At 42.2% G+C, this 13,694-nt stretch overlaps 1 protein-coding gene across 2 annotated transcripts in view; it reads right to left on the bottom strand.

The window, feature by feature from the left end:
• LOC117675996 (ligand of Numb protein X 2-like) overlaps nucleotides 1–1,130 on the bottom strand; it is a 71,134-nt gene extending 70,004 nt beyond the window's left edge. The window contains exon 1 of one of the 2 annotated variants that reach the window (XM_060692044.2): nucleotides 844–1,130. The gene's annotated coding sequence lies outside the window, so the exon portion shown is untranslated. Of the gene's footprint in view, nucleotides 1–823 lie in introns of both variants that reach the window. The other variant, XM_060692045.2, reaches the window with a different exon arrangement.
• Nucleotides 1,131–13,694: the final 12,564 nt, after the last annotated feature.

Raw genomic sequence — 13,694 nt, 5'->3', positions numbered from 1 at the left:
CAAAGTGAGTCTGGAAAGTTTAAAAAAAAAAGAGGGGGGGAATCATTTCATTTCATTTATTTGTCAAGCATATATAAGAGAACAGATAAAAGTATAAACATGATTTGAATACATGAAAAGAAAAGGAGTAAAAAGGGACAGGGAAGGTAGGCACTTTGGTGGCTTATGGAAATCCTTTTAATCCTGGGGGAAAAGCACCATTTGCTGAAGAAAAAAACTGAGGCACACCTGAAGCACCCAAAGTAGTTATAAAGTGAAATATGCAAACTGCAATCCTGCTTAGTTATAGGCAGTCCAACCTGATGCTGGCAGGAGGCGCCCACCTGGCCAACGGGGGATGATGGGACTTGGAAGCCAAGATTTGGGGGGGGGGGGACAAGGAGGCAAAGTTGGGGAAAGCAGTGTGTCTCCTGGGGAAGTGGGGGGGGCTCTATCTAAACTTTCCTCCCCCCAGGATTCATTCCTTATTTGAAAGCGAAAGATCAATTAAATCAGTGTTTCTCAACCTTGGTAGCTTGAAGATGGGTGGACTTCAACTCCCAGAATCCCCCAGCCAGCACTGCTGGCTGGGGGATTCTGGGAGTTGAAGTCCACCCATCTTCAAGCTACCAAGGTTGAGAAACACTGAATTAAATGAAAAGAAAATTAAGAAGTTGCGGAGAAATCAATCCAGCCATGGACAATACAAAAAAGACGCAAGGGGGGGGAGGAAACGGGGGGGGGGGCGCCACCTGCTGGGAAGGGGCGTGGCCGGCGGCCGGTCTCCCTGCCCCGCGCATGCGCACGCGCTGCCCCCTCTCCCCCTCCCCCGGCATCGAGCTACCTGAAGGGAAGCCTCCTCACCTGGCGGGGGAGGGGCGCCGCCTCAGGGCGCGCGGCGGGGCTGCTGCCCTTCCTTCTCCTCGTCGCCCCGCCGCCCGCCTGTTCGCCCGGCCAGCCGACCCAGGCAAGCCCCGCTCGCTCCGGCCCGGGCAACGTGGCCACCGCCGCCGCCGCTGGTGCCAGCGAGTTTCCGGACAGCGGGAAAAGGAGCCGAGCCGCGAGCGCGTCGAAACCAGCAGAGGGCGGAGAAAGGGCGGAGGGGGAGGGGCTGCTGCGCCGCGCCTGAAGTGGCCCTGGTGGGCGGGGCCAGGGATTGGGTGGGTCCTCCTCCTGACTCCGCCCCCTCCATCCCTTCCTTCTCTTTCCTTCTTTTCTTTCTTTCCTTCCTTCTCTTTCTTTCCTTCCTTTTTTCTATTTCTTCCTTCCCTCTTTCTTTCCTTTTCCTTTCTTTTTTCTATTTCTTCCTTCCCTCTTTCTTTCCTTTTCCTTCCTTTTTTCTATTTCTTCTTTCCCTCTTTCTTTCCTTTTCCTTCCTTTTTTCTATTTCTTCTTTCCCTCTTTCTTTCCTTTTCCTTCCTTTCTTCTATTTCTTCCTTCCCTCTTTCTTTCCTTTTCCTTCCTTTTTTCTATTTCTTCCTTCCCTCTTTCTTTCCTTTTCCTTCCTTTCTTCTATTTCTTCCTTCCCTCTTTCTTTCCTTTTCCTTCCTTTTTTCTATTTCTTCTTTCCCTCTTTCTTTCCTTTTCCTTCCTTTCTTCTATTTCTTCCTTCCCTCTTTCTTTCCTTTTCCTTCCTTTTTTCTATTTCTTCTTTCCCTCTTTCTTTCCTTTTCCTTCCTTTCTTCTATTTCTTCCTTCCCTCTTTCTTTCCTTTTCCTTCCTTTTTTCTATTTCTTCTTTCCCTCTTCCTTTCCTTTTCCTTCCTTTCTTCTATTTCTTCCTTCCCTCTTTCTTTCCTTTTCCTTCCTTTTTTCTATTTCTTCTTTCCCTCTTTCTTTCCTTTTCCTTCCTTTTTTCTATTTCTTCCTTCCCTCTTTCTTTCCTTTTCCTTCCTTTTTTCTATTTCTTCTTTCCCTCTTCCTTTCCTTTTCCTTCCTTTCTTCTATTTCTTCCTTCCCTCTTTCTTTCCTTTTCCTTCCTTTCTTCTATTTCTTCCTTCCCTCTTTCTTTCCTTTTCCTTCCTTTTTTCTATTTCTTCTTTCCCTCTTCCTTTCCTTTTCCTTCCTTTCTTCTATTTCTTCCTTCCCTCTTTCTTTCCTTTTCCTTCCTTTTTTCTATTTCTTCCTTCCCTCTTCCTTTCCTTTTCCTTCCTTTTTTCTATTTCTTCTTTCCCTCTTCCTTTCCTTTTCCTTTCTTTTTTCTATTTCTTCTTTCCCTCTTCCTTTCCTTTTCCTTCCTTTTTTCTATTTCTTCTTTCCCTCTTCCTTTCCTTTTCCTTCCTTTTTTCTATTTCTTCTTTCCGTCCTCTTTCTTTCCTTTTCCTTCTTTTTTTCTATTTCTTCTTTCCCTCTTTCTTTCCTTTTCCTTCCTTTTTTCTATTTCTTCCTTCCCTCTTTCTTTCCTTTTCCTTCCTTTCTTCTATTTCTTCTTTCCCTCTTTCTTTCCTTTTCCTTCCTTTTTTCTTTTCTTCCTTCCCTCTTCCTTTCCTTTTCCTTCCTTTTTTCTATTTCTTCCTTCCCTCTTTTTTTCCTTTTCCTTCCTTTTTTCTATTTCTTCTTTCTCTCTTTCTTTCCTTTTCCTTCCTTTTTTCTATTTCTTCCTTCCCTCTTCTCTTTCTTTCCTTTCCTGAAATATTTTTCTAAAGCACTTGTTGTACGAGAGCTCCACGCTCTTCTGCATCTCACAGATCCCATTTTCTAGCTGAAATACTGTTGCATTTATTTATTAAATTTAAATGCCGCCCATCTCACTGCCGAGCAACTCTCCAACGAACAACTGTAGTCAGTCTTGGAAGTTAGGATTCCTTATGTCTTTCCATATTTGCTGACTTTTGGCCCACTGGGAATTACTGTGGAAATTCAGAAAAAGAGCCCATTTAATCATCAGAATGTCATAAGTGGATGCCTATAAGTCTATAAAGTAAATTTGCCTTCTCTTAATTCTTGTTCCATGGTATCACATTTGTCCTGAGTATTATTTATAAAATAAATGGCTATGCCATATAGAACAGGGGTGTCAAACTCAAGGCCCGGGGAACGGATCTGGCCCGCCCGGGGGCTTACATCTGGCCTGCGGGGCCGCCCTGGAAACAGTGAAGACCTGGCCCGCAATGCCTCTGCCAGCGAAAACGGTGCTCGGGAGGACCGCACCCTGGCAGAGGGTTGCAGGAGGAGAGCCTGTTTTCTCTGGCAAAGCGATTGGGCCCCCACAGGCGCCCCCGACACAAGTGATGTTGAGCTGGCCACGCCCACTCTGGCCCCCTGAGGTCAAACACAACCCTGATGTGTTGTGAATGAAATCAAGTTTGACACCCCTGATATAGAATAGGCAGGAATTAATAGTAATATTTTAGCAGTAGAAGAATTTCCAGAATTTTTCCACAAAAGCATTCCAACCTAGGGGGGGTCCATATGAGGCACCCCAGTAATAAATTAAAGGAACTCTTAGAGTCTTCTCAACTTAAACTATATTGTACAACTTGTATATTCCGCAACTTAGAATAGAGCTTCTTCTATACAGGTTGTCCTTGACTTACAACCAGAATTGAGCCCAATATTCTATTGCTAAGTGGGGCATTTGTTAAGTGAGATTTGCCACATTTTATGATCTTTCTGCTACAGTTGTTAAGTGAATCATTACAGTTGTTAATTTAATAACACAGTTGTTACGTGAATCTGGCTTCCCCATTGACTTTGCTTGTCAAAAGGTCACAAAACGGGATCGCATGACCCCAGGACACTGCAACCGTCACAAATACATACGAGTTGCTAAGTGTCTGGATTTTGATCACATGACCGTGGGGATGCTGCAAAGGTCATAACTCTGAAAAACAGTCATAAGTCACTTTTTTCAGTGCTGTGGTAACTTTGAACGGTCACTAAATGAACTGTTGGTCCCAGTTGTGGTTGTAAGTCAAGGGCTACCTGTAATTATCTTTAAAGGAAAGGGTCATTCTACAAAAGGCTACAAATGCAGACATGAAAGAGTAGAAGAAAAGACAGAGTCACCAATTATAAGGAATGCAACAAATAAGACTAGTTATATCAGAAGAACATCTGAAGCTCTTCTCTAGAAAAATGCATGGAAGCCATCAACAGATTCTACGTATTTTTCCAGATTCCTCTTCTTCAGGACTGTCCATTGGTTCTACTTGCACAGAAGGGCCTCTGGTTGAGCATGGCATGGTCTGATGCTCATCCCTGGCCCTTGGTAAAGGCAGCTGTTTGCTTTCCCTGTTTGCTTCCCCCCGCCAGCATAAGCCATGACAACCAGTTGGATATCCATCCTGCACCTTTGGCTCCTGATCAGTCATGGGTTGCTACCGGTTCACACCGGATCGGGCGAACCGGTAGTGTAGTGGAATGGAAGGACTAAAAAACATTCCCAGGTCAGTCAGAGACAGCTTTATTGCGCAAGGTTCAGAGCCAGATTTGTACCTGAAGCTTTGAACAACCAAAGAACTCTGATACAATGGTTTTTATACATTTCTAAGACAAAGGATTCAGTAAGATCATACATTTTCCATTTTAATCATGAGATCATACATCCAATTTTCCTTCTATGGTTACATACACTGGATAATAAGTTCATCTAATTACTTAAAGCATTAATCTTAGTTTACAAAATTATCTTAGCCACACAACTTTTCTTAAGTGCTCAGAGTTGCTAATGGGAGAGTTACTACTGTCCTTGGGTAAATTCATTGGATTAAGTAACTCTTTGTAACATATAGGTCTTTGTGTCATTCACAGTGAGGTCACTCAGATGTTTTTCCATATGGCAGTCCTTTCCGTGACATCTAGGTCTCAGAAGATATATTACCACTTAAAGGGGTTTAACTATTTGTTAATGTAATTTCCAACAAGCACTTTCCTCTCTTATAATAATGTGAATAGATAGGGTCTCTCAGAGTTCATGTATCCAAGCACGTCTTCCCCTTATAATAATGTGAATAGAGAGGGTCCCCCAGAGCCCATATATCTGACTCTGTATGATTCCTATTTTATTCACATTATTTCTTTTATCTACATTATTCTTTATTTGCTATTTACCTCAGTAGCAGCGGTGGTGGGAAGCTCCGCCCGGACACAGAAGTGACACACGAGCACATGCACACGAGCGAACCAGTAGTGACAGGATTTGGAACCCGCCCCTGCTCCTGATGTTACTGTAGACCCATTCCCAAATACTTGTCCCAATCCTTAGCCATAGATTTGGAGGTCTTCCACTTTCTGGCCGAAATAGTTGGGTCTCATCCACTGGGCTAAAAACTCACCTCTACTTTTATTGCCAATCCATGTTTGAAAGAGAGATCTTCTGCAATCAGTTCTCCAACAGAAATCAAAGGAAAGCGATAAAGGGACTGCTTTGCTCCCTCTTCTCTTCACATCCCCTGGGAGTAAAAGAGTGGTAGGTGGAGAAAAACAGTCCCAGTTCCCTTGGTACTGAAAAGACCCTTTCCCCTCCTCTCCAGAAGGACCACTTGAGACCACAAGGAAACCATCTCTGCTGGCCCTTTATTACAATTGTGGAACTGACAACCGAACCTTTGGTGAGGATGACTGAGACCCTTTCTTCATTTTTGTTCCACTTCAGGTTTGTTTTCTGTGCCATTTGAACAAATGACAGAGATGAAAGGAACCTTGGCGGTCCTCTAGTCCAAGGCCCTCTACCATTCCAGACAAATTATCTCTTCTGAAGAACCTCCAGTGTTGGAGCATCCACAGCTTCTGGAGGCAAGCAGTTCCACTGGTTAATTGTCCTCACTGTTAGGAAGTTTCTCCTCAATTCCATATGGCTTCTCTTCTTGATTAGTTTCCATCCATTGCTTCTTGTCCTGCCTTCAGGTTCTTTGGAGAACAGGTCAACCCCCTCTTCTTTGTGGCAACCCCTCAAATATTGGAAGATGGCTATCATGTCAGCCTTAGTTCTTCTTTTCATTAAACTAGATATACCCAGTTCCTGTAACCAGGTTTTACCCCTAATCATCTTTGTCGCTCTTCTCTGCACTCTTTCTAGAATCCCAACATCTTTTTTGTGTTGTGGGGACCAAAATTGGATGCAGTATTCCAAGGGTGGTCTTACCAAAGCCTTATCAATTGGTACTCACGTGATCTTGATGCTATCCCTCTGTTGATGAAGCCTAGGATTGCCTTGTGCTGTTGTTTGGAGGGTTTTTTGGGTGGTGGTGGTTTGTTCTGAATTATTTTCAGAATTGTTTCTAATTGTTATCAATTATAAACCACCCAGATTTGCTGAAAGTCCAGCAGCATATAAATTTAATAAATTATTATTATTGTTGTTGTGATTGTCGTTATTGTTATTATTAGCCATCGCACACTCAGCCAGATGTTCAGACTGGGTTTGGCATTTTTGTCTACCTATCGAGTCCTTACCAAGGACCTGGGATAGGCAGATCTGGATGTTTGATGGTTTTTACAGATATCGTCGCAGGATGGAAGCTGTTCCAAGTAAAGCCGCCTTCTGCAATTGACTGATGGCAAATTTGTCAATGCCTATGGTGTTCAAGTGGTGCTCCAGTTGTTTTGGGATTGCACCCAAGGTGATGATGATGATGATGATGATGATAGATTTAATGTTCAGTTTGATTCACAGTCTGGGACTGGTAAGAGTTGTTAAAGTAACATCTGAGTATATAGGAGTAAATGATCATCATCATCATCATCCCCTCCTCCCTACTGTCAATAACTGGCCGCAGAAGAGATATTCTTTAGGCCAACTCTCTCCTCCCCCCAAGCCTTTCTTGGGAACAAAACGTCTATTTTGCATCATTGCCTATGCAAAAGGAGAGTCCAAAGTCCAGGCTTCGCTCCTTACCTTTGCACCAGATTTCCACTCGTTAACAGCACTTCAGTGCTCACAATAGCAGAGTCCTCCCCTGCCAGCGACTGATGGAACGCAATGACAAATGGAGCACGGCACATAGATATGTGCACGTATGCAAGTGTGTCACATGTACGCCGTTATCGAATATCCTGCATTGATTTTAACTAGAGCTGGCAGGGAAAATGGATATCAGGACAGCTATATGCTTATATGTTTTCTGTCTACTCCCTTTTTAGGTATTAGGTCACTCTTAGGCAGTGGTGGGATTCAGCCAGTTCGCACCTATTCGGGAGAACCGGTTGTTACCTTTCTAAGCAGTTCAGAGGGCCGGTTGTGGGAAGAAATCTTATTTTGTTTTTTTTTTTCACTTTACAGGGCTAATCCTGTAAGGAAGGTAGGAAGGAAACATTCTGCTGTTGTTTCTAGCCTAACCTTTATTGCCTTGCTTACAGAAACTGCCTCTCTGGTTAACCCTTATTACATTGTAACAGGTAAGGCGAAGCGCCCATCAGCGTGAGTGATGTTGAGTTGGCCACGCCCACACAACCACTGAGCCACTTACCCACCTGGTCATTAGAGCAGAGAACCGGTTGTTAAATTATTTGAATCCCACTACTGCTCCTAGGTAATCCTTAAAATGAATTGTATGGCCAATTTGGATTTGATGGATAAACCCGATCTCCCACACGGAAGGGAGGTTGAAGAGATCGGTGTTTATCCACTTGTTTTTTATATGCCTCAGCGGCTTCCGCTAGCACTTTTATAGTGTTCCCCGGCCCTTCCTCAGCAATTCCATCCACTCAGACAGGGTCATGGAGGAGGGGGGGTTCTCTGGGCAGTTCAGGCATGGGGACAAAGTCCATGCCCCTGGTGACCTGGAAAGGGGTTAATTCGGTGCTGCTGTGCACAGTGTTGTTGTAAGCCACTTCTGCAAATGGCAGCAGGTCCGCCCTTAAGAACAGGTGGTCCTCGACTTACAACAGTGACCATTCAAAGTTAGGACGACACTGAAAAAAGTGACTTATGACCATTTTTCACACTTACCATTGCAGCATCCACATGGTATGTAATCAAAATTCAGACTCTTGGCAACTGACTCATATTTATGATGGTTGCTTTGTCCCGCCGTCATTTGGTCCCCTTTTGTGATCTCCTGGCAAGAAAAGTCAATGGGGAAGAGGGATTCACTTAACTAACCATCTTAACTAACTTAATAACTACAGTGATAACAACTGTAACAAGTAATGTTGTAAAATGGAGCAAAATTCACTTACAAATGTCTCACTTAGCAACAGAAATGTTGGGCAAAATTGTGGTTGTAAGTCGAGGATGACCTGTAGCACTATTAATGACTTGGAAACTGGGAGATAGCATTAACGGATTTTTACTTCGGTGTTTGTAGCCAACATAGATCTGAAGAGAGAAGTATCGCATGGACTGGATAAATATTTATGTGAAATAAGTGTGCGTGAGCTATAACAGAATGGAATCTTTAAAAGCGCTGAATCCAGATGGATTTTATGAGCAATTCCTATAAAATATAAATCCGTTTCTCAGACTATTTGCTCAAACATTTTAAAGTTCCTGCTTTTTGCCACACCTTATTCTGAGTCATTCAGGTGTGTCAGCAAACTATTTTGAGACACTTTCAGTTTGTACTTACTCTATCAGGTATTCAAATAAAGAATTGTGTTCTCTGGACTAACATAGGTAGCCTGTTGCGTTTTATCTTGCCAGTTGGAAAGGAGCAAACACTTTCACGGCATGAACAGGTGTGCAAATCATTCTATCTTATTGAGATGGGGCACAGAGGATTGTGAGAGGTACTGTATTTCTTCTTACAAACAATTTTGTGTCAAAGAAAATGATGTTTATTCATTTGAATAAGAAGGGAAGAGTTCAGTGGGCTTCCTGATGGCCGCACATTTTTATTTTCTACCACAGAGATAATAATTACAATTGCGTAATAAATTAAATATTAAATTGCGTAAGTAAATCTTTTGTAATAAATTATCTTGGGAAGGGCTGAACTGAATCTGCCCTCCCAAACTACTCCCCAGGAGTATTTGATTATCAACAACCCAACTAATCGAATTAATTAATAACCTTTTGGTCAAATAATAACTTAAAAATAAATTGGGCTTTCTTCTGATAGGTAGCTATGATCCCATCATCAAAGATGAAAATGCTATATACATTATCTTCATGCTGGTATTTATATTTTCCTAAATTGGAAAATATCTCTTCTAAGAATAATATCTCCACGAGACCCAAGAAACCATAATTCCTGTTCCAGTGCTGCAGGGTTAATGTCAGGATGCAAAGTAGAACATAGAATATGGAATAACAGGGTTCGAAGGGACCTTGGAGGTCCTATAGTCCAACCCCCTGCTCAAGCAGGAGGCCTCTGCCATTCCAGACAAGTGGCTGTCCAATCTCATCTTTAAAATTTCCAGTGATGGAGAACTACAACTTCTAGAGGCAAACTATTCCAATTAACCAATTAACAATTAATTGTTCTCACAGTCAGGAAAGTTTGCCTTAGTTCCAGGATGGATCTCCCTCTGATAAGCTTCCATCCATTACTTCTTGTCCTGCCCTCAGGTACTTTGGAGAATAATTCCACCTTCTTCTCTGGGAGAAGTTCTGCCCTCAGGTAAAAGAGGAGGACCCATCTTCAAAGCTGAGACTTGGTCTCACAGGGGAAGTGAAGTATAGTGGACATCGAGACCAAAACTCCTTTCTAGCTGTCATTGAAGTGAGTTGCTCATTCAGGGTTATCTATGAAACTGTGGCAAGGCTAGCCACAGTCAGGTAAAAGGGCCTGGTGGCTCAGCAGACTGATAGCATTGTGATTAACACCAGCTGTCTGCAATTACTGTAAGTTCAAATCCCACCAGGCTCAAGGTTGACTCAGCCTTCCATCCTTTCTAAGGTAGGTAAATTGAGGACCCAGTTTGTGGGGGCAGTAAGATGACTTTGTATAAATATACAAAAGTATGAAGGCTATTGCTTGACGCATTGTAAGCCGCCCTGAGTCTCTGGAGAAGGGCGGCATATAAATCAAATTTTTTAAAAAAAATGTGGTGTCAAGGGGAAAACATCTCCTAAAACAGAATAGAAATTATGACTATATTATATTCATGTATTGCTATTTGGGCCTCTGTGATTTGTGCTTACATAGTACATTTTAAAGCAATAATGCACTACAGGTAATCCTCAATTTACAACAGTTTGTTTAGTGACACTTCAAAGTTACAACAGCACTGAAAATGACATGACCGTATTTCACACTTACGATCTTTGCGGCATCCCCATGGTCAAAATTAAGATTTATTTATTTATTTATTAGTTTGATTTATATGCCACCCTTCTCCGGAGACTCAGGGCAGCTTACAATGCTTTTAAGCAATAGCCTTCATACTTTTGTATATACCTGCTTAGTAGGGCTTTTGCCCGCCCCCCCCCCCCGCCCCGAGCGGTGTTCTATTTTATACAAAGTCAGCTTATTGCCCCCACAATCCGGGTCCTCATTTTACCTACCTCGGAAGGATGGAAGGCTGAGTCAACCTTGAGCCTGGTGAGATTTGAACTCACAATAATTGCAGGCAGCTGGCAGCTAAATACTACTTTAACAGTAGTTTAGTCCACTGCACCACCAGGCTCTTGTCATAAGATGGTCATAAGTCAAAGACTACCTGTATTGGTTTAAAACAAAGGAGACAAGAAGTGAATAAACTACGACCCAACTAAGTAATAATTCAACATAATATGCTTCGTTTATGTGATAATTATTTCCTTCTGTCAGATCCAATTATAATTTAATAGCATATTTTTCTGGGAATTGCAATCAATGCTCAGAGGCCACATCCCACTCTGGAGCCTCAGGTTGTGTAATCTTGATGTATGGTAAATTTAAATAATCATCCTTCTCCATGCCAATCTATGAAGTAGAAGCCTCTTGTGTAATAAAAGCTAAGTAGCAACGATATACACATTATAACTTTCTAAAGGTGTTTGGCAAGCATTATTAAACCTCCTAAATACAGGTAGTCTTTGACTTACGACCATAACTGTGCCCCAAATTTCTGTTGCTAAGGAAGACATTTGTAAAGTGAGTTTTACCCCATTTTATGACTTTTCTTTTGTTGGTAAGTTAATCACTGCAGTTAATAAGTTAGTAACCCCGTTGTTAAGTGAATCTGCTTCCCCATCGACTTTGCTTGTGAGAAGGTCGCAAAAGGGATCACATGACCTTGGGACACACCAACTGTCATAAATATGAACCACTTGCATTTTGGTCACATGACCATGGGGATGCTGCAAATGTGTGAAAACATTTCACATAAATGTGAAAACTGGTCAAAAGTAACTTTTTTCAGTGCTTTGAATAGTCACTAAATGAACTGTTGTAAGTCGAAGAGTACCTGTATCAGATTCTGAGATAAAAGTTGGAGAGCATCCTCAGGAACACTATTCTGAATTTCAGAGTTTAAGGAATCTGTCAGAAGGGAAGATAGGAAATATTTTATTGACTGTGGGTGTTGCCACATCACAGTAACAACTGCATTTTAAAAAAACTACAGCGCATTCATTTTTATTTTGAAATAACTTTAACCAAGTACTTACTTGTGTTTGTTTGTTTTTTAATTGAATAAATAATTTCCTCTCCAGGAGGGAGGATAAATCTGTCAACTAGAACAGCAACACAATATCTAATCCAAGGTTTCTTCAACACAAAGATATTGCCGTTTATAGCTACATTTTTATGGCTAGAGACCTGCTATTTCCTGTGTATAATTGAGGGAAGAAATAATCTTTGCTGCTAAACATCTGGTAGAAACCCTATCATTAAAGCCTTCAAAGGGTCTGTGCTAAATGCCTTTATTCTTAACTTTGATAACATCTGGAGGGCAGAGACAAACATAATTGCTTTGCGGTTTTGAAAAGTACTGCTAGGAGGAGGAAAATGAATTTACGAGGTGTTCCTTATGAAGGGCTTGTAATGAAAACATACAGAAAGTTTTCGTCTTAGGAAATTCATCTTCAGAATGTCAACTCACCATCAGTTCAAAGTTATCTCTTCTTTTACAAAACAAGCAGAAAGGATTGCTTAGTGAAACGGAGGAAGTCTTCCAGATGGGTGAATTCAAGCAGGCTTTTAATTACTGTTACCTGTAGCAGTTTTCTTCTGCCTGTGGTTCTCCAGGTATGTTGGCACTGCAGCTTGTGGTATTTCATGCAGGGTGATTGTAGGGCAGGACTGACCAGGAATTCTAGAAGTTGGATTCCTGGCACAAAGTCTAGAAGACAACACAGGTAGCTCATTTAGTGACCATTTGAAGTTAAAACGGCACTGAAAAAGTGACCCATGACCATTTTTCACACTTATGACGGTTGCAGTATCCCCATGGTCATTCATGGATTTACATTCAGATGCTTGACAACTGTTCATATTTATGACGGTTGCAATGTTCCGGGGTCACGTGATCCCTTTTGCGACCTTCTGATAAGCAAAGTCAATGGGGGAAGCCAGATTCACTTAAACAAGTAACTTATCAACTGCAGTGATTCACTTAGCAACTGTGGCAAAAAAGGTCGTACAATGGGGCAAAACTCACTTAACAAATGTCTCCCTTAGCAACATAAATTCTGGGCTCAGTTGTGGTCATAGGTTGAGGACTACCTATCCTTTAAGGCAGGGGTCTCCAACCTTGGCAACTTTAAGACTTGTGGAGTTAAACTCCCAGAATTCCTCAGCCAGCTATGGGGAATTCTAACTGTGCTGGCTGGGGAATTCTGGGAGTTGAAGTCCACAAGTCTTAAAGTTACCAAGGTTGGAGACCCCTCTTTTAAGGTATTTGATCCATTATTTCTCTTTCAGACAGGAGTCTATTGTATACACGTAGTGAGTTGACTTATGACCTGTTCTTTAGTGACCATTCAAAGTTACAATGCATCTCCCTAGGACCTGGTTCTGAAGTTATGATGCTTGCCGCCCCCGAGTCATGTGACCGAGTCATGTGACCGTTTGTCAGGCGTTCAGCAACCAGCGTGCATTAAGGGCTGTGTCCTGCAGTGTCCTGCAGTGTCCTGCAGTCATATGACCTCCTTTTACAACATTTTGGCATTTGTTTCCATTTTTGGCCCCTACCGAACACTGTTCGCTTTTATTTTATTTTATTTATTTTATTTTATTTTATTAAATTTCTATACCGCCCTTCTCCCGAAGGACTCAGGGCGGTGAACAGCCAGAAGATAAAACACAGGAAATACAAAATCTAAAATAATTAAAACAAATTAAATAATTTAGGCTGAATTTTAAAATACCCCATAATTAAACAGATTAAAATTTATGTTTAAAATTTAAATTTAAAAGAGGAAATGATTTAGGCCAGGCCAGCTTGATGAAATAAAAATGTTTTAAGCGCGCGACGGAAGGTGTGCAGATCCGGGATCCTCCATATCTCTGGGGGGAGCTCGTTCCAGATCGTAGGTGCCCCCACAGAGAAGGCTCTCCCCCTGGGGGCCGCCAGTCGACATTGTTTGGCTGACGGCACCCGGAGGAGCCCCTCTCTATGGGAGCGTACTGGCCGGTGGGAGGCTATTGGTGGTAGCAGGCGGTCCCGTAGACAGTAGCATTCATTTTACAGTTCCAATGTTCAACCTACAACGTAGGTGGTGTTCCCTTAACAACCGTTGCAAAAAAAGGTCATACAATTGATTTGGTCACATGGGTGACCAGCTTTATGACCATTACGACCGACCTTGCTCTGTCTCTGACCCACCCAACAATGAAAGGATGAGGCAATAAAATGGGCAGATCTCCATTTGTTTTGCAGAGAAGAATAAGCAGAGATAACTGGAGG

The sequence above is a fragment of the Pantherophis guttatus genome, chromosome 12 (genome assembly GCF_059756535.1).
Source record: "Pantherophis guttatus breed Tessera chromosome 12, ASM5975653v1, whole genome shotgun sequence".
Classification (NCBI taxonomy): Eukaryota; Metazoa; Chordata; class Lepidosauria; order Squamata; family Colubridae; genus Pantherophis; species Pantherophis guttatus.
The sequence above is the reverse complement of the archived record's forward strand: the minus strand, read 5'-3'. Positions and strand labels throughout refer to the sequence as shown.